Genomic DNA, 25,378 nt, shown 5'->3' on the forward strand with positions numbered 1-25,378 from the left:
TTTCTTCATTATCTCCCCCTCAGTCTGAGGCCGCAAACACTGGCCCCCTCTCCCCTACCTACTCCTTTGTATGCGAATATGTATTTGCAGAAACTTTTCAACACACATTTCAACAAACGGAAACATTTCAACCCGCATCTTAACATATTCCCATCACACCTATTTCTTTCTCCACTCCTCCCTGAGCAGACTAAAGAGTATTTGGCTCCCCCACCCCCGTGGGGGGAGGGGGTTGGAGGCCCAAAGTCTAGAGGTAAGAGCATCTCTGGCTGCAGTATATCTGTGTTCTGCCCACAAAGCACAGCAGCACGCACAAACAGAACAAACAGATTGCTTTTTCAGATTACCTTCCTGTTGTTTATAAAATGGCCACATCCTTCCCCTCTCGTGGGGCAGGGTGGGGCTCTTATTTGTCCTTCAGGGATGGTGTCAGGCGGGCGAGGAGAGGCCAAGCCCTGCTTGGGTGTCCCTCCCCTGTAGTGTGCCCATGTGCATACCCTCTAGCATCTGGGAAGGCCAAGCTTGCAGGCTTCCAAGATGCACCTGGATGACCTACTGCATGAAGCAGGAAGCTGGGCATGATCACCCCTTGGCCTCATCCAGCAGGGCTTTTCTTATGCAATGTATTTTAGTGATGAAAACAGAGACCACCTTACAGCAGCATCACTAATATACCAAGAATCATTTCATGAGCCACTGCCCGCCCCCAACACTACCCTTGGGCATTACAACCCTGACTAGTAAGGTGAATGGGAGAGGATCCGCTCACGCAAGGGGAGCTGATAATTCTCACAGGTCCCCCCATCCTCTGCTGCTCCTTGGACACTCCCAAAATCTACTCTGGAGCTCCCCCAACTCTCGGGGACATATTGGGATGGGTGAAAACTGCCCCTTCTGTGTGAGCAGAACACCTTCCGTACAAGTCAGGGTGCTGTCCATTGTTGAAGGCTCTTGGCTGCCTGCTGTAAGATGCAGTCTGCAGAGAAGCCTGTCCTCAGCTGACTTTAATACGGAAGGCAGTTGTTCTTTTGGTAAGGATAAATTAGAAAAGCACAATTGTCTTACAATATGCTTATCATCAAATTCAGCATATATATACCATACAATGTTTGCAGTGTGCCAACGTCAAGCACATGGCTTGGGCAGGAATGTAGCCACCATTGTACGAACGGGTTCAAAGAAGGGGCTGCTGAATCCCGCAGGGGAACGTGGCTCGGGCTCTGGAAGAGGCCTGAATGAAACTGCCCCCCACGCCCACACCCAGGTGAGCACTTGCCCATCCTTTTCAGGCAGCGTTTCCTGCCTGAAAGCATCTATTCCCCTTTCTCTTCCTCCAGGGAGAGAAAGGGAGAATAGATGCTTTCAGGAAGCAAGCACTGCCTGAAATGACAGGGAAGGGCTCGCTCGGGCTCTTGGGAGCTCGAGGCCACACCCCCTTTGTGTGATGTCATTCCATTGTGTGTGATGTCATGTGCAAAGGGGGCATGGTCTCAAGCTCCGAAGAGCCCAAGTGAGCCCTTCCCTGTCATTTCAGGCAGCGCTTGCTGCCTGAAAGCATCTATTCCCCTTTCTCTCCCTATCTGGAGGAAGAGAAAGGGGAATAGATGCTTTCAGGCAGCAAACTGCCTGAAAAGGATGGGCAAGTGCTCGCTCATGGGCAGGGAGGGGATTTCTCTTGGGGCTCAGGCACGCCCCTGTGTGTGTGACATCACACGCACAGGATGTCGTCAGAGGGGCTGCCGGGTGGGGCTGGACCCAGGTTGCTGCTCGGCTGGCTCGGCGCCTGGGCTTGTGGGTTGGGGGGTGGGGGAGGAGAGAAATGGCAACTGGTACAGTAGCTGGAAGCTGGTCTAAAGGGTATACTAGTCATGGGATAGTTGTGAATTCTCCCCCAACCTCAGCAGTACTACCATATTAACCTGAATCCCAGACTCATTTTCCCCCCAAGTTCTTTTGGTGTTAGAAACGGCGGGGCGGGGGTCATTTTAAATTCAGAGTCCACTTCCTTTTAGGTCAATACAGGTTACGCCTGTAAGTAAAGTGTGCCGTCAAATTGATTTTGACTCCTGGCGCCCACAGAGCCCTGTGGTTATCTTTGGTAGAATACAGGTGGGATTTACCATTGTCTCCTCCTGCGCAATGTGAGATGATGCCTTTCAGCATCTTCCTGTATCATTGCTGCCCGATATAGTACCAGCGGGGATTCGAACTGGCAACCTTCTGCTTGTTAGTCAACCATTTCCCCACTGCGCCACTTAAGGTGACAAGTTACACCTGTATTTCACCCATATTTTTAAACAGGGTGGTCTTAAAATCTGAGTTGTCTTCTATTTGGGTAAATACAGTTTCTATACATGCCAAATCACCACATCAGTTGGGACCATTAGGGAAGCACAATTAGAGAGGCTGTATTCTACCCCACCCCCACCCCCGCTTTAGACCATATATGATTATTCCTATTATTATTCATAATAAGTGGTATAAATATATATATACCGCTTTTCAACAAAAGTTCCCAAAGCAGTTTACATAGACATAAATAAAATGGCTGCCTGTCCCTAAAGGGCTCACAGTCTTAAAAAGAAACATAAGATAGACAGCAGCAACAGCCGCTGGAGGGATGCTGTGCTGGGGGTGGATAGGACCAGTTGCTCTCCCTCTGCTCAATAAAGAGAATCACCACTTTAAAATTGTGCCTCTTTGCTCTGTTAGTGTCCTGGAGGACAATACTAAAGTCTCTTATACAACAAGCTCTTTGCAATTTAATCTTTAATTAGCTGGGCCGGGCACAGAGCATCTGTGCCTCTAGTTTGCCGCCACCGCTTTCCCCCGAACCCCCCCCCCGCCACACACACACACCCCGGTGTCAGTCTTCTTTCCCCCCGCCAGCTGTCTTCTTCACGTGCCTACCATTCGTCTGTCTTCTTCCCTGCCTGCCCCCCTCTCGCCGCCGCCATCTTCTTCCCTCCCACCTGCCGCTGCCGTTTTCTTTGGCTGGCTGCCCACCTGCCGCCATTCGCTGCTGTTATCTTTGCCCACTGGCTGGCTCCCGCTGCCATTTTCTCCCCCGTCCCTATCTGGGCAGCTGCTTGCGAACTCTCGCCAGAGCTGCCACGTGTGGGATTAGCGTTGGGTATGCCAAAGAGAGATCGAGAGATCGCAAACTGTGATTTAATCTTTTATATTTTGCAAGTTGAACATTGCTAAATATTACATCTGGTTCACACACACACACACACACAACAGAATGAGGCAAGAGTCCTCTGATGGTACCACTTTAGGCTGCTATTTTTGAATGTTTTCCAGTGTAAAAACAAACAAACCACAAAACAACTCCTGCAAGCCAGCACAGCAGGGAGGGTATTTGGTTGGAACCTTTCTCCCTCCTGTGCTAGTTTTTACTTGCCTCCTTAACAGGAGCAGGTGTTTTGTTTTTCACACTGGAGAGCAGAAAGAAAAGTGGCACCTATGCCTAAAGTGGCATGGTTAGGGTTATTTATTTATTTATTACATTTTATAGCCCGCTCTTCCTCCAAGGAGCCCAGAGCGGTGTACTACATACTTAGGTTTCTCCTCACAACAACCCTGTGTAGTAGGTTAGGCTGAGAGAGAGAAGTGACTGGCCCAGAGTCACCCAGCTAGTTTCATGGCTGAATGGGGATTTGAACTCCGGTCTCCCCGGTCCTAGTCCAGCACTCTAACCACTATACCAGGGCCAGGGGCATTGATAGGTACATCTGGGGCCTGGGCCCAAAACATCCCTTTTGCTAATTAAACTCAGTCATTCCACCACACCCAAGAAGAATTACACTTTTAAAAAAGTCTTGATTAAGTCAACTGCAAGTATGAAGGTGGAAACTACTACTACTACGAATTTTTACACACCGCTCTTCAACCAAAGTCCTCAAAGTGGTTTACATAGAAAAATAAACAATACATAAATAAGAAGGTCCCCTGTGCCCAAAGGGCTCACAATCTAAAAAGAAACATAAGGTGGACACCAGAAACAACCCCTGGGGAGGGATGCTGTGCTGGGGTTGGAGAGGGCAAATTGCTCTTCCCCTGCTAAATAGAAGAGAATCACAACTTTAAAGGGGGCCTCTTTGCTCAGTTAGCAGGGGGAATAGAAAGAGTGGAGAACTAGTGAGGCTAGGAGGTCTCTCCCCTGCTCTGTGCAGCTGCCTTCATTGCAGCACTTCCTTTCTGGAAGAGGTCGTGGAGGAAGGCAGAGGTGCAACTAGGCTATTTATTTATTTATACATTTTATATCCCACTCTTCCTCCAAGGAGCCCAGAGCGGTGTACTACACACTTTCTCTTCACAACAACCCTGTGAAGTAGGTTAGGCTGAGAGAGAAGTGACTGGCCCAGAGTCACCCAGCTAGTGTCCTGGCTGGATGGGGATTTTGAAGCCTGGACCTAAAGTGCAAGTTAAGCACCATCCCTCTACACACAGAGAGAGTATTTTTAACACGGGGGTTCTTGAGGGCAACCAACCAACCAACCAACCAACCTTTACTTTGATCAAAGATCAAATACATGTATTAAGGACTATAGCAAAATAAGAATATTACAATCAGCTGGATCATGACTAAGTTATTTGGGGGCGTATTTTCACTGCTGCTTCACAAAATTTAGCGACCATACAGGTTATTCAGTGGTTTGTATATGAAAGCAATACATTGTGTTAAAACCCCTCCATTCTATCTGGGTATCGTGACCGTAGAGGGGTGATATGCCTTGTACAGGAGTCCACTCCTTATAAAGGGGAAATAGAACAGAATAAGTTCTGTTGTTTCTACCTCGTCTGACCTGCATGGGCAAGTTCGCTTCACTAATGGCACTTTGGAGTACTTACCCTGCAGGGGTGCAGAAGGGAGCACAGTCTGGCCCTTAAAAAACTCCTTCCACAGCCTAGAAAACGTAAGTGTTATAAGTGTCGCTGGTTCCCATACAACAATTACCACCCAACCCCGCACATTCTGAGACATTCCATTGACTTCATCTTGATGTTCTGTATCATCCACCCACTGAAGGAATACTTGTCTGGCTTGTTCATATCCTGAAGAGATAAGGAGTTCTGTTGAAAGACCATATGCAAGTAGTTTCTTGGTGATTTCCAATTTCTATCTGCACAGATGATCATCCAAAAGAATTAATGGAATTATTCCAGATGGGAAAAAATGCATCTTAAGCCAATAGTTGATTATGTGCTTCCAAACTCTCACCTCAGTTTTGGGCGTCCTGGTCAACAGTCTGAGTGCTGCGTTAGAGACACATCTAGGGGCAGCAAGAATGAACCGTAAGAACTTATTTGCATGCTCTCTATGTCATCTTGATTAAATGACATTTGATTAAATACCCACTTGTGCCCCATATAGGGTTTGTCCTCAGAAAGCTTCAGGGCTGCTGGAATTATTTCTCCTAAAAAACCCTCTTAATAGCCATTGAAGACCTTGCCATCATCTGCATGATATACCGTATTTTACGGACTATAAGACGCTATGGACTATAAGACGCACCTTAATTTTAATCCAGTTTTTCATAGTTTTAACATATTAAACTGTTAAAACATATAAGACGCACCTGAATTTTGGCGGATATTTTTCGAGGAAAAAAGTGAGTCTTATAGTCCATAAAATACGGTACTCAGTATGGGACTTCCAGATCCCCATGGGGTGGAAAACTACTCTGAGATACTTGAAGTTTGGTACCTGCTCAATTCTATTTCCTTCAACAATCCATTTTTGTGATCTCGCTCTTTTTGTGAACATCATGAAAGTTAATAACCAACCTATTCGTCTCACAGTAATGGATTATACTCTTACAGCTCTTCTAAGACCAATTGGCGTATGTAGGATGACTGCTGTGTCATCTGCGTACAAAAGTATGGGGATATCCCACAATTTTAGGGGTGTGGAAAGTTGGGTTATCTAAGCTTGTGGCCAAGTTGATGTAGAAATTAAATAAAAATGGCACCAAGATGGCACCCTGCTTAACCCCTTTATATGTGGGGTTATTTTTTTAGAGTAGCCCTGTAGGTTGCATCTCACTCTTAGCGTGGTATTCATATAAAGCTTCTGAATGAGGAAAAGTAGACGTTTGTTGATAGATGTCTTTTTAAGTTTCCCCCAAAGAATCTCTCCCAAGATTGAAATGAAAACGAAATTGAAGTCAAGGAACATAGGAAACTGCCATATACTGAGTCAGACCATTGGTCTATCTAGCTCAGTATTGTCTTCACAGACTGGCAGTGACTTCTCCAAGGTTTCAGGCAGGAATCTCTCTCAGCCCTATCTTGGAGAAGCCAGGGAGGGAACTTGAAACCTTCTGCTCTTCCCAGAACGGCTTTATCCCCTGAGGGGAATATCTTGCAGTGCACGCACATCAAGTCTCCCATTCTTATGCAACCAGGGCAGAGCCTGCTTAGCTGTGGGGACAAGTCATGTTTGCTACCACAAAGGAAAGCAACGTATAGGGCAGAGTTGGCCTTGGGAGTATATTTAATTAATTAATATTGTTTACACAGTCAGACAGGTGTTATTAACTGGTTTGTTTTATCCAGACATCGAGTCCTTCCCAAGGACCTGGGATGGCTGGATTTTATTGTTAATGTATTAATTTTTCAATTTATTATTATTATTGTTTACACAGTCAGAGAGGTGTTATTGACTGGTTTGTTTTATCCAGATATTGAGTCCTTCCCAAGGACCTGGGATGGCTGGATTTTATTATCAATGTTGTTGCTATTATTATAGATATCGTCGCAGAGTATAGGCTGTTCCCAGTAAAGTTGCTTTTTGTAATTGGCTGATGGTGATTTCTGTGGCCCCTATGGTGTTGAGGTGCTCTTCAAGGTCTTTTGGAACTGCACCCAGGGTGCCAACTACCACTGGGATTATTTGGGTCTTTTTCTGCCACAGCCTTTCAATTTCAATTTGTAGATCTTTGTATTTTATTATTTTTTCTTTTTCTTTTCCTTCTATTCTGCTATCCCCTGGTATTGCTATGTCGAATATTTTGACTTGCTTTTCTTTCTTCTTGACTACAGTTATATCTGGTGTATTGTGTGGCAGATGTTTGTCTGTTTGTAGTTGGAAGTCAAATAATATTTTTACATCTTCATTTTCTACAACTTTTTCAATTTTATGGTCCCACCAATCTTTGGCTACAGGTAGCTTGTATTTTTTGCAGATGTTCCAGTGTATCATCCCTGCTACTTTGTCATGCCTTTATTTGTAGTCAGTCTGTGCGATCATTTTACAACAGCTGATTAGGTGGTCCACTGTTTCATCTGCTTCTTTACAAAGGCGGCACTTGCTGTTTGTTGTTGACTTTTCGACTTTTGCTCTTATTGCATTTGTTCTTAGTGCCTGTTCTTGTGCAGCCAGTATTAAACCCTCTGTTTGTTTCTTCAAGTTGCCATTTTTAAGCCATTGCCAGGTCTTGGTGATGTCTGATTTTCCACTTATATTGTGCAAATATTGACCATGCAGTGGCTTATTTTTCCATTTTTCTGCTCATTTCATTAATAATAATAATAAAATAATAAGAGCACCTCAACACCATAGGGGCCACAGAAATCACCATCAGCCAATTACAGCTTTACTGGGAACAGCCTATATTCTGCGACGATATCTATAACAATTGACAATAAAATTCAGCAATCCCAGGTCCTTGGGAAGGACTCGATGTCTGGATAAAACAAACCAGTCAATAACACCTGTCTGATTATTATTATTATTATTAGATTTCCATACCACCCTTCCAAAAATGGCTCAGGGCGGTTTACACAGAGAAATAATAAATAAATGATGGATCCCTGTCCCCAAAGGGCTCACATTCTAAAAAGAAACACAAGATAGACACCAGCAACAGTCACTGGAGGTACTGTGCTGGGGGTGGATAGGGCCAGTTACTTTCCCCCTGCTAAATAAAGAGAATCGCCACGTTAAAAAAGTACCGGTACCTCTTTGCCCAGTTAGCAGTTGCTCATTAATTATCTTTTAATTAGAGGGTGGACCAAAAAGAGTCAGGGCACTGTCGGGCTTGGATTTGGCTGGGTTCTAAACCTTCTGCAGTTCTGAATCTCTCCAGGCTGCTGTGGGCTGCCCCTTACCCCACTGTAAGGTGTGCCACCCCTGGGGAAGCAGCAGCACACAGAGTGGTTTCTTGCAACACTAGCACCCCGCACTGCAATCAGAGCTAGGGGAAGGTGTGGTCTTGCCTTCCAGACTTGATCCAGACTCACGATCAAGAGACAGGACAAAGGAAGTGGGTGCAAACTTGGGAAACAACCTTCGTAACTAGTTTGAAGGGAGTTCTGTAAATTAAGGTGTGGCTTCTACTCCTGGTATGAAGCTGTTTTTTGTGCAACTGTGCCTCCCCTTCTCTGGGTGAACACCCCAAGCTCCAAGTCCAGGCGCAGCCCGTACTCCTCCCTGCCACTGGATTGGGGCCTTCTGCATCCGTGTATTAAATGAAAGACATTTCCCACTATCCTCTCTTCCACCTACTTGCCTTCTGTGGTGTGGTCTTCAACACCTTGAATATAAATCAGGCTTTTGGAAACCCTAACCCTAACTTAGCCAGCAAGGGAATGGAAATTTGGTGTGTGGGGTTGTTCTCCTCAGCCTTGTCTAGGGCCTGCAATTCCACTCACCCACCAGGAGAGATTACAGTGTTGATGCATATTTATCTGGCTGAGGTTGCCCTCAGCACTTGCATTGATAACAGTGCTGAGATTCACATGCAGAACCAGATCCTTTCTAAATGTTTACAGGGAAGCTTTTCATTGCTGGTAGGATAGAGAGGGAAGAAAGAGATACAAAGGTGAGTTTTAGATCTGCAGACTGATATTTAAGTGGCATTTTCTTAATGGGCCTTGTCTTGAAATGTCTTGTTTTCACCTTGATTTCTTTATCTTGTCCCCAGACAAAGAGTTGCCCAGAACATGATGGTTTGCTTCATAAACACATTTGGATTTGCACCATCATATTTATTGTTGCAGGGGTGGCCAAACTGAGGCTCGGTAACTGTTGACTATAATTCCCATCATCCTCAGTTTCTGTTGTTGGGATTACAGCTCTGTCACCTGGGGATGATTTCAGACTATGCCTTCTATAATCTCCAGCCACCATGTTTTGTGGCACGGTGATGGGAGTTGTGTAGTCCCACCAACAGCAGCAGGGGATGATGGGAGTGGTAGTCCAACAACAGTCGGAAAGCCTCTGGTGGGCCATCCCTAGTGTCTTGGCTTCTGCTGTGCCTTCTTGCTTGATTTTGGCTGCCTGCTGTGAATCAAGGATTTTCTGCCCTGGCCCATCTTTACATCACTCCCCTTCATCCTGCCAAAGCTCTATTATTGTGAATAGATATCCCCCACTCCCTGCAACAAACCTCCACCAGTTTTTCAAGTGGTAGCTATACCATGGATGCAGCACAAACATGAAAAAGTGAGGAGGTCTGTGGAAACCAATCTCTATGAAAAGATCTGTTGATTTCAACCTAGGAGAAACCAGGAGTCAGAAGAGGTACAGACCCGATGGGCTGTACACCACACTGGGGTGGATTAACAAAGAGTGAAATTTAAATATATAAAAATAAAAAGAGTAAACACCAAATTAAAAATATGTTTTATTTATAATTTTAAGCAGAGCAGATGGGAGTCAATGCTCCATGGACCTTGATTCCTACACTTTCCTCCCAATCCCTCCATCCACCTGGGCTTGGTCCAGCTCTCATTCCTCTCCACAAAACTCCCCAGAACTGGAAACCTTCCTCCCCATTATCTGCTCCCTTTTCTAGGAATTAGGATGTGGCCAATCCCTCCTACATAGCCCCTTCAATCCCCAGCCACACCCACATGCAAGACCTCTGCGGGAGCATTGCCCAAATCCAGTTCCAGGGCTTCCTACAAAACCAGTAAGTAAAATCAGCAAGTTCTACTTTGGTTCAGCAGTAGGCAAGTCCTTCATTTTTTGTTCTTGGACACCGAATGGAAATGATCCCTTCTAGAGCTGCCTCAGTACCCTTGGGTTTCTGCATTTCCCTTGCAACGATTGGCTGGAAAACATTCTGCAGGCGTTCTCCCTGTTTCTTGGCCAGCTTTACAATGCCGGTCCTGAGGAAAATCCCATGAACAACTTCAAGATGAAATTGGTCACCACTGACTAGCAGCAGTTGGTAATGGAACTGCCCTGGGGTGTTGGTCAGCACCCCAATGTTTGGGCTTTGTGGGGGAATTACCTCTTAAAGGGAGTCAGCTTCACCAGTTTTAATTTGTGCAAAACATTTGGATTTAAAAAAAACACGACTGTATTGAGACAAAGTTATAGTTTCAAAATAAGAAGAATTTATTTGAGGGAGGGGTATACAGAAAAGAGAACTGTGTGATTAAAGCAATTAAAAATACATTTCTAGATAGGTCTACTATTATGAGGCATTTTAGCTAAAAGTCTAATAAAAATACATTTCTAAGTAAACCAACTGCAATGAGGCATTTTAGCTTAAACTCTGATTGTGTAAGTTCCAAGGTGGGCAAGAGAAAGAGGCTCGAGAGAGAGGGCGGGGTAGTTTGGATTTAAGAAAGAGATAGTTTGAGCGTAGTTGCCAGGCAAACAGCCACCTTCACCTGTTCTAGATGACAGGACCTCAGGACTCTGGGGAGGGCTGCAGAGACAACCTCCGAGATAGCGTGGGTGGAAGCAGGAGGGTTGCAGGGATTAGTAGAGGGAGAGGGGCCCACAAGAAGGGGACCTCCATGGGACCAGCTTCCTATGGCAGCTAGGCAAGCTGGATGGATCAGCAGAAGGACCCATCCAGAAAGTGGCACGGAAAACTGGACACAGCCTGGCATGGTCTGTGACCAGTGAATCGGCCAAGAAGCTAGTGATTTCAAGCTTTTTATAGATTGCGAGAGAGCACAAGGAATGCTCAATGGAGTCCCAAGCCCAGCACACGATGGAGTATACAAGGAAGCACAAAGGTTGTTTATTGGAGTCCCGAATTGGAAGTACAAGGGAGTACGAAGGTTGCAATGAGCGTCTGATGGAGTCCCAAGTGAGAGGCACAAGGGAGCACACTGGGCCATGTAACTGGGAATACTTAAATCCCAAAATATGCCTTGGGGACAGATTCCTACAGTCCTACTTTGCTCATTAGAAGTGGGTGGACCTGCACAGAATGTATTGTTGCTGATTGCTCTTTCCTGGGTGTCACAATGTGGGGATCACCTTCTGTATGCAAGGCTGCACAAAAGAGTATGCACAAAAGAGTATGCAGGTGCACAAAAGAGTATCTCTGGCAGGACAGGCTCTCTAGTAATCCTATCAATAATTTCAATAGATACACCTCTAGCTCTGCATCACTGACTCCTTTGTGATGGAGAGACCATTGCTTCACTACCTCATCTACTTTTCTTCCTGTTTGTTATAATTGGCTCGTTAGCGTGTCATTATCTCTTGTAAGAGGATGAGGGCAGTTGTTCAGAGTGGCCTTGGATGAAAGTTAACCTTAATTAGTTCACTTCTGGGGTCTGCTTAGATGGGGCTCCCACATAGGGAGGGGATGTGCATCTTGATCCCCATTCCAATTTGCTTTGTTTGTAGCCATGATCTAGGGGAGACTAGCCCATTGCCAACTAAGTGACCTGTCCCCCACGACATATAATTAACTGAGAGCTCATGTTGCTTTGAAGCTCCTGAGCATATCCAAAGTGCAACTGCAAACAGGGAGGCTCCTGGGAGCCGGGTAGAATAAGCACAGCTAGAAACACAGTTCGGGTGGGGGGCAAAGATACATATGTTCATTGAAGGAATGCCAGGCTGGGTGGTCCAGGCTACTTGGAATGCCAGGCCAGGTGGTCCAGGGTTTTTGCTTCTCAGCTGCTCAGAGAGTTTCCTGTGCATCCACACTGGTTTCTTGAGATGTCTCATTTTTTCCCCCTTCTCATGGGAGCTGTTTGCAATTGTGCCTTCAGTATCACACTTTTCAGAATCTTCAGCTCTTTTTTCCTTTAAGACTTCTAGCTGTGGAATCCTATCTAGTGTTCCTCTGAGTTTATTCATGTCAGCTTGCCTGAAATCTGGAGTCTAGGGTCTGATTTCCTGAACTGTATATTCCCCTTGATTTTCATCAATTCTAAGACGGCCTGGCCACTTTCCTCCCGGGTGGTCCCCCCCCCTCCCCGGCTTCTGATCCATTCACCAATGCTTCTGCTCCGCACATTTTACCCGATCTTCATGAAGTGTACTCCATCCAGGAGTCCTCCATAGAGAAAGGTCTTGATTCAATAATCCAAACCTTTCTTGACTATACCCTCCTCACAGTCAGCTGTTTTCCTGCAGGGTCCTGCATTCTCTTTGTGCACAGAGATAAAAGAAAATGCCACTTGTGCCGCCAAATCGTTCATGGTCCTGCTTTGGTAGCTCTTCTTCTTTTGACATAAATTAAAATCTGATAAATCCAGATGTGTAAGCAGTTAACCCACATTTCCTGGGTCTGGATGATGTACCGACCAGACTCCTTCCTCTCCAGACTCCCCCCCACTTTTTTGGCTATAAGGTTACAGTATATAAACATAATCGAGGATGATAATAATACATGTGAATATAACTGAAGAGGAAGAAGAAAGAAATCCCTTAACACAGCTTAACATGATTAGAGAAGAATTTAAAAAGGGATTTTAAAAAAACCAAAACAAAAACCACCTCCAGAGATATGACTTATGCTTCAAAGCACAAACAGTTCATTGAATTTCGACCAAATCACAAAGAATTCTTCTTCACCTTGTCAATGAAAACCCCCCAGTTCAAATGCAGGCAAAGAACACATATCAGTAATCGAAAATTGTAGTTCAGGAGTATATTTGTCCTTCCAGTGTTGTATTATAATCCTCTTGGCAACACCCCAAGCACAGAGAATCCACCGTTCTTGATGTAGTGCTAAATTCCAAATGCCGGGGATATACCCCAACAAGACATGAATGTCCTTAACAGACAATGATAACTGCAGTGTCATATTGACTACCTTATGAATGTCAGACGAAAACAGTGTGATAACCAGACAGGATCAAACTATGTGTGTAAATGTACCCTTGTACAAATTAGACTTTCAGCATGTAGCAGTCTGCAACCATCCCTTATTAAGAGAGGAGAGCTGGTCTTGTGGTAGCAAGCATGACTTGTCCCCATAGTTAGGGTCTGCCCTGGTTGCATATGAATGGGTCTGCCCTGGTTGCATATGAATGGGAGACTTGATGTGTGAGCACTGCAAGATATTCCCCTCAGGGGATGAAGCCACTCTGGGAAGAGCAGAAGGTTTCAAGTTCCCTCCGTGGCTTCTCCAAGATAGGGCTGAGAGAGATTCCTGCCTGCAACCTTGGAGAAGCCATTGCCAGTCTGTGAAGACAATACTGAGCTAGACAGACCAATGGTCTGACTCAGTATATGGCAGTTTCCTATGTTCCCATGTTCCTAAACATTCTCGGAGGTGTCCAATAGACACAGAATAAAGCTTTATCCTATATTAGCTGCATTTTAAGATCTAGAAAGTTAAATTTCATTGCCTGCAATGCAGCCTGCCATTGGTTTACTGAAATAGGGTGTTCAAGATCATTATTCCAAAGACTTTGGATATAGTAGATAGCAATCTTATCAATGTCTTGAGGTTTCTGATAGTGTTACAGGCTTAGGTACTGTCGGGATGCCATGTTGCCTGTGTGGCCCTGTGGAGTCTGGAGAAAGGTGTGGCATCCCTCTGGTGGAGCTTTCATTCCCTTCAGGAGGTGGCAGGGATGAGAAGGGCCCCGGCTGGTTGGGTCCCAGTGGGGTTGAGAGGGCAAGGCAGGGAGAACGGCAGGAGACAGCTAGGTTGGGTGTGGCAGGAAACAGGAAGCAAGGTCAGGAAGGGGGCGGGGCTGGAAGGAGGCTTGAAGCCCCCCGTCAGCTCTGCACTGGGGTATTTAAAGACAAGGCAGCTGATGGGGAGGGGCTTCTTCTGAGTATGGGATCTGGGAGTTCTCCAGGAGAGGGAACTGGCTGAATGCAGCAAGCCAGGAGGAGACCTCGGGTGACAAGCTCGCCTCCTCCCTTGGCTGTTCCTGAGGCTGGCCTTTTCTGTGCTTATCCAGTCATTCTGGAGTTCAAGAAGGGCCAAGAGCCCACCTCATCCCCTGGGAGTCTGACAGGTACGTTTAATACATGTTCCAAATCTAATAATAAAGATGGGATTTCAGAAGCTGCAAAGAGCTGTGACAATAAATGTTTAGTTGGACAAACTACCAGCTAGCATTTGAAGGGTATATCAAATTCACTTCTCAAAGTTGAATTTAAAAACAGCTTCAGAAGATATCAATTGATCTAATGAAGTGACTCTGCGAGAGGCCCAGTTGGCCCAATAAAAAGACTTACAAGCAATCTTCAAGCTGGGATTCACCCACAATGTATGCTTTTTGTGCTGAAAAAGATCAAAGCCATGTCAAGAACCCATATCAAGAAAAGATCAAAGCCATGTCAAGGATTCTCCATATATGCTTTGCTGTTTTAACTACCGGTAGTGACCCAGATCCATGAACAAATAATGAACCGAGCGCCTGCCAGGATTTCAGTAGGATTAAATAATAGTGCTTGAGCTGTGCCCAAGGTGTAACTGAAACCTGGGACTCACTGTTCCAGTCTTAAACTGAAGATAAAATAAATGCCCAGTAACAAGCCTGAAAATGCAGGAGATTAAATCTGCCGTCTTCAATAGATAGTTGAAGTTTGCGAAGTGGAAAATCTGGGTGTGTGTCCTTGCCATTATAAGTCATTTACTAATTTGTAAACTTGCTTAAAATATGATGAAGGTATAAGAATTAGAAGACCTCTTAAGATTTATATAAGCCTTGGTGTCAGATTCATCTTGGCCACATTTATTTTGCTCTTCAGACAGAACAAGACCAGACTTAAGACCTGCAGCTTTCCCAGACAGCAGGGCTTTACCACAAGTTTTCTGTGAGGCTTTACTGCGTGTTCGATGTTGCCCAAAAAAAACTGTTGCAAAAAGTGGATTTTTTAAAAACTCTGAATATAAATCAGGCTACACTCTAACGTGCAATGAAAAACCCGAATTGTGTGTGAAGTGCTCCCTGATAGCTCACAAGGAGGGACTTCAGGGTAAACTTGGCCAATATGTGAACGCACACCTCCATTCTGGAGGAGATGTGAACTAAAAGCCGGGAGGATGTGAAAAACTTCCAGACTCCTTCCTCTTAGCCTAGCACATGAGCAGGGAGGAGGCGGGCCTGTGTGACCTTGTCACACTTTCCAGTCACACACACACAACACACAATTATTACAAATGTAATAATTGCTATTTTCAACCAAAAAGAGTTCTCCAAGTGGTTTTCACTGTAAAGCAGTGCTGCTCAACTTTGGCCCTCCTGCAGATGTTGGCCTACAACTCCCATAATCCCTGGCTATTGGCCACTGTGGCTGGGGATTATGGGAGCTGTAGTCCAAAAACAGCTGGGAAAGTTGAGCAGGCCTGCTGTAAAGGAACAAGAAGATAGTTCCCTGTTGTAAAGGGCCTCCCAGTCTAAGAAACAGCACAGGAGAGACACCAGCAATAGCCCCAGAAGGATACTAGGGTGGGTTGATTAGGGGACAGTTGACCCCCCCCGCCCCCGCTAAATATAGGAGAGCCCACTACTTTAAAAAGTGCTTTGCTCAGTTAGCAGAGAACAAAACCCACATGGTGTGTTCCACAAGATGGCCTGAAGATGTTTTCTTGTTCCAAAAGGGCTCCCACACATGCACGCACGCAAGCACACACAGGACCGAGCAACAGCCAATGGGATGAACAGGGACAGTTGCTCCCACTACTTGCTAAATATGAGAACTACCCACAAAGCTGCCTCTTTGTTCAGTTAGCAGGAGTGATTCCCAAACTGGGTACCACAAGAGGGCCTGAAGATGCTTCCCTGCCTCGAAAGGACTTGAACTCTAAGAAAAGAGGGAGGCTGCAGCCACAGCCACTGGGAGGGACTCTGTGCTGCATTGAAGAGGGACAGTTGCTCTCCACGTGCTAAAAATAAGAGAGCCGTGGCTTTTAAAGGTCTCTCTTGGCCCATTTAGCAGGACTGATTCCCAAAACAGTCTTGCACAAGAGAACCCCCCAGTGGTTCCCTGTGCCAAAGGGCTGCATGATCTGAAAAAGATACAAGGTGAGAGACCTTGGAAGTGGTGCTGGGCTGGGCTAAATAGGACAATTGTTCTCCCCCTGCTCAATAGAAGAGTCTCTATTTCAAAAGGTGCCTCTTGGCCCAGTTAGCAGGAATGTAGATAATAGTAGATCAAACAATTTTTTACAGAAACCTATATCTCCTCCAAGAGAACAAAGGGAGGACTGCCCTTTCAAGGCCCTTGAAACTCCTTGCCACTTGATGAAGTGGGTCACAGCATAGAAAAGAACCCCCTTACATCATGATCATCACAACTCACCTGGCAGGGTGCTGAAGGCACCCAAGAAGGAAAGGTCTGCCAGTATCCTTGAAGCCTTTAACTGCATCTGGCGAATAACCTTTCGGCTAACCCTGGCATCGGAAAGCAGAGAAGAGAAGGAAGCAGCTCCTCTCCCAGATCCATTCTCACATTCAGTGATAGGACCTGCTTCAGAAATGGCAGAAATCAACCACCTTTGGCTCCCACAAGAAAATCCTGAGTAGAATGTTATGGTTTGGATCCAGCAGTGTGTGTGGGGGGGTGGGAGGGGGGAGGTAAAGTGCCTTGACGCTTTAAAGACACATCTGTTCACCCAGGATTTTAATTAATATTGTTTTAATGCTGTCTTAAAATATTGTTTTAAATTTTCTAAATTGTTGTGGTGTGTTAAACTTTTTGTTTTTGTTTTAACTCATGTTTTCCTTTCTGTTTTTATTTTGTTGTAAACTGCCCAGAGACGTAAGTTTTGGGCGTGTTAAAAATGTGTTACATAAATAAAATAATAATAAAGTAAGAAGCATCAGTGAGGGCCACCCAGTGGGAGAGGAAAGTGCATAGAAGGGATCATGTCAACAGCCTGAGTTCTTTCCATGTCTCATAAGCAGGGGTGGATTAAGCTTTTTGCTGCCCATAGGCAAAAAGGCTTTTGCCGCCCTTTGATCTTGAACAAAAAAGGTTTGCCTTTTTAAAAAATGAGGTAAAAGGGGGGACTTTCTCCTCACTCACTCCACCCTTGCAGCAGCAGCTGCTGTTGCCCGCAGAAGGGTGGCAAAGTTTGCGGAGGGGTAAAATCTGCTGCTCCTCAAATTTTGCCGCTATCAGCAAATGCCTACTCTGCCTCTCCGTTAACCCATCATTGCTCATAAGGATGAAAGAATTTCCATAGAAAAATTTCAACATTTCTGCCCAGCCCATAAACAATAGGCTGTTAAATGACAAACACATAATCCAGACTGAAAACAATGACCCTCAGTGAATGAGTGCCCCTTCAAAGCTGATGAAACAGCATGGCAAAGAAAGCATGCAAGTATACATGAACGGTCTTCTTGTTTGGAGAGGTGGGAGAGGGAAAGCAATGTGCAAGCTATTGCTCAGCTGGGGGACCCCTTCTCCTTCCGGGCCCCGGGGACATCCTGCCCCCCCCCCCATTAAATTAAAGCTATACCTCTGTCTTTAACTTAAAGAACAATCTTCCTTCTTGTCTTTTAGGTCAGGAAAAGACAGTTCACTGCACAGCAAAAGCAGAGAGAGAGGGCCCAGTCTTCAGCAATGTATAATGGTGTTGGGAAGCGCTTGGGCATTAACCTTTAGTCTGAGAGTTGGGGTGTTATAAATGTGTCCCCGTTTTCATCTGTGAAATGCTGGAAGGTCTGCTCTGCTTTCTCCCTCCTTTTCTGCTTTTGCTACTCGAGACACGTCGCCAAGATAATTTAGCATGGATTATTTAATTATCTAACCTGATTACCCCCAGAGCAGGTAACAGCCTCCCTTGAACACACTTTGGCTACAACGGATTAAAATATTAAATCGAAACCCTATGCTTCAATATCCTAGTCAAATAAAACCAGCCATGAAGTGCTTTCTCAGTCCTCTTCTCTTGCTTCTGGAAATCTCTGGGCTGGATTAATTTCAGAGACAACCCAAAACATGTTGGTGTCTGAGGCTGGAAATCCAAGTGGCACCCCTCACATACATGGTGTGTGAAAATGTAACAACAAATAATTGACAATTTGCTGCTCTCTGGTAATAACCCCAAATCTTCTGCTTTCCCCTCATTAGTGGTAAAATTGCCATGATTCATATATTGCTTTAGGCAGTTGTAGCTGCTGAGCGTTGGATGGAACATCATGGGAAGCTATTGGTAAGTGGCAAACACGCACGCGGAAATGAGACTAAATTTAAAAGCAATGCCAGCACAACACGTTTCTTCTGCATCAAGGTAGAGGCCGGCTGCAGCGACACGGCTGCCGCTGGTTCATATGGCCTGTGACTCAGTTCTCCTTTATGCACACCCAGCTGCTGAGCAAGCAACTGTTAGCCCTGCTGGCAGCTTGAAAAAGAGAATGCTAGAGTGTGGGGAACCACGAAAGGATGCAGCTGGTGGTTCTGCCCCCGCCCCCCGCCTCTTTTTCCTCTTCTTCTTTCACATGTTTTGAGGAGGGACAGGCAACTGGTGGCCCCCAGTCCCAATCTGCCCCTCCAGGGATCCCCCTCTGATCCAACAGGACACATGTTGATCCGTTATGACTCATAACACACTGGAAGAGCAATGCAGAAGCAACAGTTAGCATTTATACAGCACTTTTAACAACAACAACATTTATATACCGCTTTAACAACAACAACACAGATTTATATACCGCTTTAACAACAACAACACAGATTTATATACCGCTTTAACAACAACACAGATTTATATACCGCTTTAACAACAACAACACAGATTTATATACCGCTTTAACAACACCACAGATTTATATACCGCTTTAACAACAACACATTTTTATATACCGCTTTAACAACAGCAACACAACAACAGCAACACATATTTGTATACCGCTTTTCAACAAAAGTTTCCAAAACGCTTTACATAGAGAAATAATAAATAAAGATGGATTTAAGGGGCTCTAAGTGCTTGACATACATTGAGTCAGCTGCATACCTGCCAACGCATCCTTCCCTATTTTCCCATTCAGGTGAATGGGAAAATAGGGACATGATGTTGGCAGGTACGAGTCAGTGATAGGGATGTGCATGAATCGGTTTGGCGGTCCTTTTCTGCACCTCCGAACCGGTGCGGCAGTCCAGCATTCGGCCAGTTCAGTGAGGGTGTATGTGTTTACCTTTAAGGAGCAGGGAGGGTGTCCTTACACACACACACCTGCCACATTTCCCCCGCCAGCACTCTAGCCAAAATTGCTGGTGCGGGGCGGCAGTTTACCTCCTTGCTGTCCCGGTCAGCGTTAAACTGGGAGTGCCTGATGCGGGTGTGTTTGTTAAGGACACCCTCCCTGCTTCTTAAAGGTGACCCCCTGTTGCCGCTGAACTGGCCGAACACCAGAGCTTGCATATCCCTAGGCAGTAATCCTTACAACAGGTAGGGCCAGGATTATTGCACACATATTGCAGAAGCTAAGACTTTTTCTGGTGTTTGCCACAATCACTGGAGAGATGCTGTGCTGGGCTTGGAAAGGAACAGTTGCTCTTCCCCAGCTAAATTCAGTAATCCAAAAACCTTCAGTTTAAAATGAGAGTTAAGATGCTTTACATTTTCACCCATGCTCTAAAAAGAATGGGAATTGCAAGTTAAGTTGCCCATATTAACTTCTGAACCTTATAAGCTGTAAAGACTTTGTAAAGCCTGGTATACGACAATGGCTTTAGAAATGAGGCTCCATGCACCTACACTTTGCCTTGATCAGAGATGATCAAGCAGAAATTCATCAGGGGCATCTAGGAACATAGGAAGCTGCCATATACTGAGTCAGACCATTGGTCTATCTAGCTCAGTATTGTCTATACAGACTGGCAGCAGCTTTTCCAAGGTTGCAGGCAGGAATCTCTCTCAGCCCTATCTTGGAGAAGCCAGGGAGGGAACTTGAAACCTTCTGCTCTTCCCAGAGTGGCTCCATCTCCTCAAGGGAATATCTTGCAGTGCTCACACATCAAGTCTCCCATTCATATGCAACCAGGGCAGGACCTGCTTAGCTAAGGGGACAAGTCATGTTTGCTGCCACAAAGGAAAGTCTTTCTTTTATTACATTTTATATCCCATAGTGGAAGACATGGATTTTCAGGCAGCTACCTATCTAGTAACATAGGAAGCTGCCATATACTGAGTCAGACCATTGGTCTATCTAGCTCAGTATTGTCTTCACAGACTGGCAGCAGCTTCTCCAAGGTTGCAGGCAGGAATCTCTCTCAGCCCTATCTTGGAGAAGCCAGGGAGGGAACTTGGAACCTAGATGCTCTTCCCAGAGCGGCTCCATCCCCTGAGGGGAAGATCTTACAGTGCACACACATAATGAGGCTATTCACATGATGGGAGAAAATAGGGCTAGCGGAGGCTAGCCCGATTTCCTTGCATCGTGAGAACCACCGGGCTCAGCTGTGAGCCTGGTGGTTCTTAAGCGGGTCACCCACTAAAGTACCCCTCCCCTAAGCCGAGGTTAGAGAAGCGAGCGCTCCGCTAACTCGGGCTTTCCGATTGTGAGTTGCTGTGGTGCGGCTCCATGCCGCAGCAACTCATGAGTAGACCCCTGACTGGGAGGCTGAAAAGCAGCCTCCTGGCTCGGGGGTCTCTCCAACATACCCTGCGCACTCTCTCAGGGCATGCTGGAGCTTCCAGGGGCAAGCACAGTCCCCGATCCCCCCAGCCCCCGCCGGCTCCATAACGGAGCTGGCAGTCGTGTGGGCGGCTGGTTTGGCCGCCCACAGCAGACTGACTGAGCCTCCAAGTCTCCCATTCATATGCAACCAGAGTGGACCCTGCTTAGCTTAGGGGACAAGTCATGCTTGCTACCACAAGACCACCTCTCCTCTCTTCTAGGAAGTGATTAGGGAAGCTGCACCTGTTAAATGTCTGCCTGGATGCATCCGTCCCCAGCCCAGTGTTCAACTGAAAGAGCATTATATGGAAGCAGGTCCCACTGAGTTTAATGGAGTTTGCTTCCTTCTAGGTGTGCACGTAGAATTTCAGGTTCAGTTATCAAAATGCTGCTGGAAAAGGCAGGTGTACTCCAGCCCAACATCCTCTTTCTCACAGTGCTCAGCTACATGCTTCCAGAAAGCTCCAAAGAAGTGCAGCAAGGAAACCCCAGAAACCGTTCCCACTCAGTGCCAACAAACTATTACTGTGGTGTTGACTACCCTTGAACATGGAGGTTCTATATGAGAGCCAAACTGCCTGTGAGTATGAAGGCTTCATTTCTTAAGTATGGCCAAGTGAAGCGTCCATATACACTGGCAGTTTTGGCTCTGATGTAGAAACTCCATGTTCAAGAGCGGTCTACACTAGAATGATGGCGGGGGTGATGGTTTGGTGCTGGGTGGGAATGGTTTTTAGGATTTCCTTGAGGTTCCTTCTTTGGAACTTCCTAGCATGGGGTTCTTGGTCTTGTGGGAGGAGAGTTGGTCTTATGGTAGCAAGCATGAATTGTCCCCTTTGCTAAGAAGGGTCCATCCTGGCTTGCATTTGAATTGGAGTGTACATGTGAGCACTGTAAGATATTCCCCTTAGGGGGTGGGGCCACTCTGGGAACAGCACCTGCATGCTGGGCAGACTCAGTTATGCTCTTAGCTAACTTTCCCTTAGTTATTTCCCCGGTTATTATGGAGATTTCATACAGTAATTACTCAAAAATCACTAGATCGATGTTTTTCAAACCAGCAAAAGGCGCCAGGCAGCCATGGACCTGAATTCTGAGGGGATGCTAAGAAGACATCAGACATTTAAAAATATACATTGAGCCGGGTCTCACGTTCAGTGAGACCCGGTTTCTAAGAGTGAGCGGGGAGAGCGGGCTAAGCCTACTCTCCCCACACACGAGCAAGGTGAGAGTCCTGGGTGGCCAGATTGGGCGCCCACACGACTTCTGGCTCCGTGACTGAGCCGGCAGGGGCTGGGGAGTTTGGGGGCCGCTTGGCCCCCGGAAGCTCCAGTATGCCCTGCGCAAGTGCGGCATACTGGGGAGACCCCCGAACCGGGAGGCTGCTTTTCAGCCTCCCGCTGGGGGTCTACTCATGAGTAACGGCAGCGCAGAGCTGCACCGTGACTACTCACAATAAAAAAACACGGTTTGCCGAGCCCGGTGGTTCTCACGATTGTAGAAAATCAGGCTAGTGGAGGCTAGCCCGAGTTCCTACAGTCGTGTGAATAGCCTCATTATCTGTGGTGAAAAAATGTGGCCAGCATTTTGAAGCCCCTTTTTAGGAGTTAAAACCTTTAACTGCTGTATCTCGGCCATTTTGCAAGAGATTTACACCTAATTCAGAGGAGCCGCGTCTCTTGTCCCCTAGCTGATATGTGCACAATTCCAGATGGATTGGGTGGATACATTTGACTTTTTAAACAATAGAATATCCAGGGCTTATAATGGCGGAACGTTGAAAACACGCTCCATCTTCACCCTACTGGCACAACTGTGCCCGTATAAAACTGGCATGACTGTGCTTGTATAATATAAGAGAATCATCACTTTAAAAGGTTCCTCTCTTTGCTTGGTTTTGGCATTGGCAGGGGCCTTCATTCTTGTGACCCGCAGTCTCCCTTCCCTATTTTCAGGAAAACAGGAATTCAAATAGCTTCTCCCTTCACATATGTGAAATCACAAGACAGGCTAGTTTGTGAAGTGAACTCGCATTACTGCAGAAGTTAAACATAATATCTTTTAGGCTCATTATAGCCATAGATACACAACTTATTTTGGTGTATCTATCTGGTCTATAATAATTTTATCTCTTCGTATCTGTACTGTATCTTGTGCTGGTCTTTGACCGTAATAAAGATTGATTGATTTTACTGCAGAAGTTGCTGTACTTAGGTAAGTCATTTTTCTAATCAGCTGTTTAGTTGTATCATCATTGCACACCCCCTACTGTTGACATTATTAAGTGTTACAATTTTTACACATGTATAACACTACTAACTAAGCACGGAGCCAGCATATTGTAGTGGTTAGAGTGCTGGGCTAGGACCGGGGAGACCTGAGTTCAAATCCCCATTTAGCCATGAAACTAGCTGGGTGACTCTGGGCCAGTCACTTCTCTCTCAGCCTAACCTACTTCACAGGGTTGTTGTGAAAGAGAAACTCAGTGTAGTACACTGCTCTGGGCTCCTTGGAGGAAGAGCGGGATATAAAATGTAAAATAAAATAACTAACTAACTAACTGCTCATGAACTTTTTTTGTATGGGGCGGTATATCAATGTACTAAAATAAATAACCTATTTGAAGTGTATCATGTTCATTATTTTAATGTGGCTTAAAGCACTTTGTATACATGGGCTCAACAGATTTTACAACAACACTGTAAGGCAAGCTATTATTATTAATTTCCCATAATATAGATGCAGGGGATATATGTGGGAAGGCTGAGCAAACGTGCTATACTGAAGGCCAAAGTGAGTTCATGGCCAAGGGCTTAAACCTGCCGTACGCCTTGGGATGGATTTTTGAAAACCATATGTCTTCTTGCAAGGATAATTTCCTTTCCCTTATCTTAGCAGCCCATCTGTACATTCTGCAAGTTTTCTCCAGTTAAAGAAACACAGCTCAGGAATCTTTTTAGCTTATGAAATGAAGGCTGGTTTCAAGGGAAGTGCTCTCAAGTCACCGAGGTCACATAGGAAGCTGCCTTATACTGAATCAGACCGTTGGTCCATCTCTCTCAGTGCTGTCTATATTGACTGGCGGCAACATCCCAGAGTTTTAGGTGGGTATTTCCTAGCCCTACCTGGAGATGCCAGGGATTGGGCCTGGAATCTTCTGCACATAAAGCAGATGCTTGTCTACTGAGCTATGGTCCTCCTCAGACAGCGGGAGCTTTGCAAACATTGCCTGGGCTTGCCTGGGGCTAAAATTAGTGCCTCAGACTGGTTTAGTCCCTAGAAGAAGCTGATTGGTAGGTCAGTCCTGCAGAGGCTAACCCCACCCCTTCCTTAGAGAAGGAAACTATTTCCAGTAGCCCTGTTAGTCTACTGTAGTAAGATCAACAGTCCTGTGGCCCCTTAAACACAAATACATTGATTGTAGAATAAGCTTGCATCATCTAAAGTCAACTTAATCCGATACATGTAGTGTTCTCTCTCTGCAGGGATTGTAGACCTGCAGGATGTACAGCAGGCATTCCTCAAACTGCGAAACCCATTCAAGTTTCTTAAAGGTGGCTTCTCCTGTCCCTCCTGCATGCTGGCGATTTCCGCCTGGGGCTGGGAGGGAGGGAAGCGGAGTTGGGAACCTACCTTTTTGTCTTCCTTCTCACTGCCTTGCCTCTTCTCTGGCGGCTGCTGCTGATTGCTGTCACCAGCAGTTTCCCCTGCCTGCCCATTCTGCTGCTGCTGCTGCTGCTGCTGCTAACAGCCTCCAGACCCCTGCGCGTGGTGGGGGATGGGCTCTGGGCACTGAGAAACTCCAATCCACCAGATTGCAAACAAATCCACCGGATTGCAAACAAAAGCAGGCGAGAACGACTTCCCGCCCTCGACTTCGCTATTTCTCACGATTGTTCTTTTCTTTCTTTCTTTTCTTTCCTTTCTTTCTTTCCTTCCTTTTTTTTTAAAGGAGGAAGCCGTGCCACACTCACATGGTTTCTCTCCGCCTCTCCTGCACCGATCAGGTGGCTGCGATTTCATGCGCACACACGCACACACACCCCGCACACAAACTTTAGATCCTCCAGACTTTTGCAGCCAACGTGGATGTCTGACTGTCGTAGCTGGTGTGGAGTGGCCTTCCGTTGCCCCGCGGCGCGGCTGGCGAAGCAGATCGCCTTGAAGATCAACTCCCAGTCCTCTTCTTAACTGGGGTGATTATTTACTTTGTTGGAGGACTATCCGTATATCCCAGTCCCACCCTGCCTCGTGGTTGCCGCGAAGACGAAGTCCACATGCAGGCGGCGAGCCAGGCCAGACATCGCATGCGCGACTGGGGGGGGGCGTCACTGCGGGGAGGGGAGTAAGCGTTCCGTCAGCGGAGTGATATGAATGATGAAGAAGAAAGGTCCATTGACAACACCAAAGCAGCAAGCAGGCAGGCACTGCAACTTTAGGCGCCCTCGCTGCGGTGCCCACGAGCAATGGGGGGGCCCCCGCCGGGACCCGGGGAGGGGGACTGCTCAATGTGTCTGCTGCGCACTGCCTGCTGCGCACACAAAAAAATTCCGAACAAAATTTTTTTTCG

At 46.1% G+C, this 25,378-nt stretch overlaps 1 protein-coding gene across 1 annotated transcript in view; it reads left to right on the forward strand.

Moving 5' to 3' along the window:
- Nucleotides 1-25,378, forward strand: part of PCGF3 (polycomb group ring finger 3) — a 162,106-nt gene that overhangs the window by 723 nt on the left and 136,005 nt on the right. The gene's annotated exons all lie outside the window — the stretch shown is intronic.

This window comes from Hemicordylus capensis, chromosome 2 (genome assembly GCF_027244095.1).
Source record: "Hemicordylus capensis ecotype Gifberg chromosome 2, rHemCap1.1.pri, whole genome shotgun sequence".
Classification (NCBI taxonomy): domain Eukaryota; kingdom Metazoa; phylum Chordata; class Lepidosauria; order Squamata; family Cordylidae; genus Hemicordylus; species Hemicordylus capensis.